Source organism: Danio rerio, chromosome 12 (genome assembly GCF_052040795.2).
Source record: "Danio rerio strain M-AB ecotype USA chromosome 12, GRCz13ab, whole genome shotgun sequence".
NCBI lineage: Eukaryota > Metazoa > Chordata > Actinopteri > Cypriniformes > Danionidae > Danio > Danio rerio.
The window spans coordinates 28,218,037-28,225,943 of record NC_141032.1 but is presented as its reverse complement, the minus strand read 5'-3'; positions in this window follow the sequence as shown (position 1 = coordinate 28,225,943).

The following is a 7,907-nucleotide window of genomic DNA, read 5'->3' as shown; positions in this document are numbered from 1 at the left end:
TGTGCCTCCCAAACTCTGTCATCGCAGCAGACATCAGCTGCTCTTTCTCAGTCTGGAGTGAAAACATCCCACCTACCAAGAGGTCGAGTTAGATTTAGACTGTTTGAGGTGGTGGTCTGCTCTTAGAGAAGGAGTACTTGTCAGGCATTTTGTCTGTGGTGTGGTGGTCCTCAGGGTCTCGGCTTCATGTCTGCGCTTGACTGCCTCAAAAGTGTGCAGCTCAGCTGTGACAACAAACACGGGGTCTCCTGGGTCAGACACTTTAGCCCACCACTCGGCCTGTGCTTCACAACATGGTTTTCTGCATTTTCACCACAGACTTCCTGTCTGTCCATCAACCTTGAGCAGGCTGTATACCTAAGAGTTGTGGATGATATTATCAGCTCATATTATAAACTATTATAAATTCAGTGGGGTTTTTTTTTTTTTTTGTTTTTTTATTACTTAAACAATCCATCCTTTACACTGCATCCAGACCATTGCATTCCTCTGATCTGTTTCTATTAAAAGTTCCAAAGGCACACCTCAAAAGCAGGGGGGAACATGCATTCGCTATAGCCAGTCCACACCTTTGGAACGGGCTGCTTCTAGAATTAAAAATGGCTTTGTCACTGCAAATTTTCAAGTCTAAATTACAAACTCATCTTTTTTTCCCAAGTCGTTTGAAGCATACGTCCCTTCCTCGGGGCGCCAACGCTTTAGTTTTTAATCCTGTTTAATGTGGTCAACTGTGGTAGCATATCTTAACTAGCAGAATTATTTAAGGGGTGAATTATTTTTTTACTTTTAGGCATTGAAACTAAACTGTTTCTGTATAATCCATTTGACATTTTCTATGCTTTCTTTTACATTACATTATTGCTGTTTTGTTTATTATGTCTGTACTTCCATGTCTGTATCTTCTCTGTAAAGCACTTGTGCGGCTTTGTGGCCATTTGGAATTGTGCTATATAAATAAATCGGTCACACTTTACAATAAGGTTCATTAGTTAAGGTAAATTAATGCATTTATAAACATGAACAAACAATGAACAATACATTTACTACTGTATTTGTTCATGCTAGTTAACGTTAGTTAATGAAAATACAGTAGTTCATTGTTAGTTCATGTTAACTCATGGTGCATTAACTAATGTTAACAAGCATGGACGTGGATGTTAATAATGCATTAGTAATTGTTCAATTATGATTAATAAATTCCGTACATGTGTTGTTCATGATTAGTTCATGTTAGTAAATGCATTAACTAATGAACCTTAACTTGAACTAAACATTTTGTTGGTTATCAGCCTGTAAGTAAACAGGCATCTACATGTAAACTAACTGTAAATAGATTAATAGTACTAAACTTCATACTTCATACTAGTCATTAAAATATCTCTTGGGTGACCAGTAACTTCAGTTTTGATCGTAATCTATATTTTTGTCAGCATTCTCCATGCTGATAAAAGTGTTACCAGAAGTGCTGAACTTGTTCATTAATAACTAATCTAGAGCCGATTAGCCTTAACTAAACTTGATGTAGGTAAGGAGATATTAAGGAGATATGTTTAAGAAGATATTCTAGTTTTTTTCTTATTTAAGTGAGCAGATCCACATGGAATCTCCACATGCAAAACTCTGGGAAAGTTTTCCAGATGGTCGATTATTCTGTTTGCAGGATCCACATTTAAAGCCGTTGTAAATTACCAACAGACTCATAGGAAATACTTGCTTCAGCCTACCTTTCTGTGAAACTGCCAAAACGTACGCTGACATTCATTTGACTGTCGTTTCTTGGGGCAGTATGATACCAACAACATTTATTCCTCCTCACACTGATGATATTTATACAGTATATCGATGAATAAAGATTTGATTTCATGCAGTTATTTGTGCTAAATAAATACCACAAAACTACTTAACAGTGTTTGTGTATATTTGTAATCAGGAACGTTTGCTCACTTTTCTTTGTAGCACACTCAAGTTCAAGTCCAGTGAAGCATAATTCCATGAAGAGGTAAAAGCAATATAAAATCAAGATAAAATTATGTGGTTTTGCAAGGTGCACTTTTTTAATGTTTGCTTTTGAAAACAATATTGATTGGGTTTAGGGAAACTTTAGGTCAGTGGTTCGCTAGATTATCTGTGCAACAAGCCCTACCTTCTTGTAGTCATGTCCAAGAAGGATGTCTGTTTGAAACAACAAACATACTATTTATATAACGTATTTCATATTTGCAAAAAATGTAGATAGCAGCCTCTGGTGGATTTGTTATCTAAAACATGCAGCAAAACATATCCGGAGCAACGTATTTAACAGAAAACTGTAGTCTGAAGCACATATTTCCAATGAGTCTGGGCTGTAAATTGCATCCATCTGTGACCTCATTACATCAGTATTGCTGTGCAACTGTGTCTCTGGGCCTGTACCTTTGCAGTCTCGGCCACTTGAATATCTTTCTGCATGTATGGTATGAGATACAGAGTGACGACTGATATTTCTATAAATTTTATATAAGTCATCTGTTACACTGATATAAAGATCGCATCAAGATCTTAAAGATTTACACTACAAGCTGTCCAAAATATAAAAGATTTTTGGACCATTTAAAATATTATTTTGCTCAGTTTGGGCCTCTCAATAAAATTTAGTCTTCAGCTATTATAATATATGAGACATCGCTTGTTACTGTACTTTGACTCTGTATGCATTCAGCTAAACAATATTAGATATACACTCACCGGCCAATTTATTAGGTGTCCAACTGCTTGTTAACGCAAATTTTCAATCAGCCAATCACATGGCAGCAACTCAATGCATTTTGGCATGAAGTCATGGTCAAGGTGATCTGCTGCAGTTCAATCAGAGCATCAGAATGGGGAAGAAAGGTGATTTAAGTGACTTTGAACGTGGGATGTTTGTTGGTGCCAAACAGGCTTGTCTGGGTGTTTAAGAAACTGCTGGGATTTTCAAGCATAACCATTTCTAGGGTTTACAGAGAATGGTTAAAAAAAAAGAAAATATCCAGTGAGCGGCAGTTCTGTGGGTGCGAATGCCTTATTGGTGCCAGAGGTCAGAGGAGAATGGCCAGACCAGCTGTGTCTTAGCTGTCTCCTGTCAGCTAAGAGTAGAAAACTGAGGCTACAATTCACAAAAGCCCACCAAAACTGGACAATATAAAAAATTGGAAAAATGTTGCCTGGTCTGATAAGTGTCGATTTTTGCTGCGACATTCAGATGGATGGGTCAGAATTTGATGTCAACAACATGAAAGCATCGATCCATTCTGCCTTGAATCAACAGTTCAGGCTGCTGGTGGTGGTGTAATGGTGTGGGATATTTTCTTGCCACACTTTGGGCCCATTAGTACCATTTGAGTATCGTGTCAATGCATAAGCCTGCCTGAGTATTGCTGCTGACCATGTCCATCGCTTTATGACCACAGTTTACACATCTTCTGATGGCTAATTCCAACAGGATAACGCACCATGTTATAAAGCTCGAATCATCTCAGGTTGGTTTCTTGAACATGACAATGAGTTCACTGTAGTCAAATGGCCTCCACAGTCACCAGATATCAAGTGTTCCTTTGGGATGTGGTGGATTAGGACATTTGCATCATGGATGTGCAGCCGACAAATCTGCAGCAACTGTGTGATGCTATTATGTCAACATGGACCAAAATCTCGGAGGAATATTTCCACTACCTTGCTGAATCTATGCCAGATTAAGGCAGTTCTAAAGGAAAAAGGGCAGGGTCCAACCTGGTACTAGTAAGGTGTACTACAATACTTGAGAACAAAATCACAAATAGAGCTCAAAAAAGCAGTTTAGTGCAGTTGCTGATATTTACTGTATATTTTTTATGAAAAAAAAAGTCAAATAAAATGTACAGTTATTATCAAGAAAATGTAGTCAGATTAATAAGCGCAATATCAACTCTTCCTTTAGTTTACTAACAGTAGATCAAGTGCTCATCAGAAAACCTGATGCCAAATCCGTTTCGAAGGGAAATCCCATAGTGCAGAAAAACGTGTTTAATGCCTGCCATAACAGCATGTTCTAACTGGCACATGTTTGTTTTCAGTGGACGAACACAGAAAGCAGCTGGCATATTGACCTGCAAAGCTCTGGCAGGGCGGTGAGATGCATTCAGATGTATTTCAGATGTATTTTTACACTGTTGAATCTCTGATCCTCTGAGCTCTTCTGTCAGAAGCACAGTATCAGCTTATTCTCAGCTCTCGGTTATATCACGCTGACAGAAAAACAGCTTAGATAAAAACTGCGGAGTGTGAAGATGAATGCGTCTGTTCTCTGTGTGCTTATGTTAAATACTGAGCAGCATTTCCTATAGTCGCCGAGATTATCAGCAGCAGTTTAGTGTGCAGGAATACTTTATAAAATGCTTACTTCCCAAAACTGCTCTTCTTGTGCTTCATTATTTTATTTTGGGATCCATGTCTGCGCTCAAAGCTTGAATTAATTTATTATTAATTATATTTGTTATTAATTTATTATTTATGCCATTAATAATTCATTACTGGCACAACTGCATCATTTAAGCAGAGCTTCGCTACATTATATTTCCATGCTAAGTGCACTTGTAAATTAAAAACCAAAAAACACTTGTGTATTTTTTGTATGTTATTTCACATCTGATTGATGTATAATATCATGGAGCAGAATAATGTGAGTCTTGATGTTGATGAGATCCTTATGATACAACCCCAAATTAGAAAAAGTTGGGACAGTATGGAAACAATACAAATATAAAAAGAAAGATTTCTAAATTTACACGTATTCCAATTTTGGTTCTTACAATATATGAAAGTTTGGGTCTAGTAATCAGGTAAATTGGTTAATGATGTGATTTGAAACAGGTGATGTCAACAGGTGATTGTAATTATAATTTGGAACAAAAGCAGCAACCAAGAAATGTCTATTGAGATCCCACTATGTAAAACAGAAAAACAAAACATGCTATAAATAATTCAGTTTTTAATCGTTGGCAGAGGACTGGAATTCCGAATCAAAGGAAAGACATCTTTATAACATACAAACTAAAGAGGGGAAAGAAAGGAAAGTATATAGGAATGGGAAGGGAGACACTGTCATAACCAGACTCGATATAGGACACTCCAATTTAAATAGCTCCCTTTTTTTGTTTGTTTGTTTGTTTTAATAATAGAGACTATGTAAAGAGTTATCCTTCTACCGGTCTCACACTCCAACACAGTAGGTGGCGGTAATGAACCTTAAGCTGGTTTGTTACCTGCTATTAAACCAAAAAGAAGAAGAGGAAGAAGTCTTGTCTAGCCCTTTTGGAGCAAAGGATCACTAGTTTGCCAGCAAATATGTAAGAAAATTAATCAAGTATTTCAGAACCATGTTCCTCAAAAAAAGATAGGAAGACATTTGGATACTTCACCTTCAACAGTGCATAACATCATTAAAAGATTCAAGGAATCTGGAGGTATTTTAGTGTGTATAGAACAAGTGTACAAGCCTAAGCTGAACTACCTTGATCTCCGATGCCTCAGGTGGCACTGCGTCAAGAATTGTCATTCATCTACAAGCAATACCACTACATGTGCTCTCGACTACTTTGGCAAAGCTTTGTCAAGTACCACAATACATAGTCATATGACATGTCACTTGTATCTTTTTGAATGGGGAAAGGTGTAACTGTCAATATGGTGAATAAAGCCCGCCTTCTAGTACAGGAGCCAATCATCGATCGCTATAGACTAACGATACTCTGGGGGAGGGGTTTGGACCAGAAGTGAGTTTTTGCAGATTTTGTGTGATTTGGAAGTTTGGAAATTAAACTAAAGAGAAAGTTTTTGTTCAATTGAAATATTGATTCCTAATTTGAAATTCAATCGTAAGCTTGGCAAGCAAGTTTGGAGAATTTGATTTCTCCCCATTCAGAGAGAATGCTCAAGCATACTGCTCGAAAGGCATTTCAAAGATGGTGGAAACATGTACAGTGCTCAGATGAATCAGTATTTGGGAGAAATGGACGCTGTGTACTCTGGACCAAAGCAGCAACGGATCATTCAGACTGTTACCAGCAACATGTCCAAAAGGGTCTGTCATGGTATGGGGTTGCATCAGAGCCCTTGGCAAAGGTAACTTGCACTTTTGTGATAACACTATTAATGCTGAAAAGTACATAGACATTTTGGAGCACAATATGCTGCCTTTTTCCAGGGACACTTGTACATATTTTAAAAAAAGAAAATGCAAAACCACATTCTGCACAAATTACAAAGTGCTGGCTGTGGAGGCAGAGGATACCGGTACTTGACTGTCCTCTCTGCAGTCCCGATCTGTCTCTAATAGAGAATATGTGATCACAAAGCCCCTATACTGTTGCATTACATAGTAAATGCTTTTCTGCTCCAACTTTTTATGAAATGTGCTGCAGAAACTAAAATTGGAACATGAATTTATTTTGAAAAAAAAAAAAAGAATATATATATATATATAAATCATGAGGAACACATTAAATAATGTTTGTTGTATTGTTTGTAGTGAAATAAATGTCAACCAGTACGTTTTTTTACTTGTGTTTTCCATACATCCCAACTTTTTTGAAAATTGTTGTAGTATATCAGACAACCTACATAAAATACATAATAATAATATCTTCCAGCTATACCAAAATACATATACATATTCTATATAATATAGAATATGCATGTAGAATAGAGTAAATCTTTGTCATATTTCTTGCAAATTACCATAACCAAGTATAGCCTAAAATATGAATCAATGGTTCATATTAAATATGGTGATATAATACTTAAGGACAAAAGACCCAAATTCTTTCTCATACATAAATAAATATAAAATGAATTTTTGTTAGCTAAGGCTCATTTTATACAGGAAAAGATTTAGATAATTGAACATAAACATTTTATTCAGAGACTCAAACTGAGAAAAAAAAATTAATTATGCAAGTTATTGCAGTAGCTAATATTTATACCCAAAATGTAAGATACATTTTTGGTAAGCATGTAATTATATCTTTAAAATCCTGATGAGTATATAAAACAACTTACAAAAAAAAGCATATAAATTGTCAAATAAGTCGTAAAAATATATCTTAGAAAAATGTATTAATGGGACAGTTCACCCAAAAATGGAAATTACCTCTTCATTTATCCATTGTTTCTTCTATTGAACAAAAAAGAAGATACTTTGAAGAATGTTTTTAATGGCATGCATTCACTTCCAAAATAGGGGAAAAAACATAATATATCAATAGGCACTGCATTTTTAATTTTTTTTTTTTCGACAGTAGAAAGAAACTCAAAAGGTTTTGAACAAGTTTTTTGAATAAATTTACTCAACAAGATTAAGTTGTAAATTTTTATTATTGGGTGAACTATATATATCTCTTTTACTATTATTTTGATAGAGCCCAGGTATAGCTTATTTTCAGTGCATTTAGTCCATTATTGTTTCTATATGTGGTGGATGTCATTCCTCATCAGTCTATTTGCTGGTTACATGTATAGTCCTGAAAAGCTGAATTTGTGGTTCTCATAGGCTGTGAACTGTTTAATCGCACACAGGAACAGCTGATCATCTGATGCGCAGCACAGAAAGGAGAGCAGTCGTGTATGATGTCATCACAGATTCCTGCTCCGTTTCCTCTGTCAATCATCATCCTGTGCTCCATAACCAATCGTCAGCCTGCAGGTGGGTTGGTATTTAAAATCCTCATCCAATCAGATCACAGTAGTGGATACTTGCTGAGCTGTGACTTCCAGCTGACAATTCAATATTTTTAGCTTGAAAAGGAAGGCATGATTCAGCTCTTTGTTTATCAGATTATTCACAATCCAAGCAAATAAAGCAAGCAGCAAATGCAGTGTTATCCTATAGGTAAAAGGAAAATAACATTTTTTCT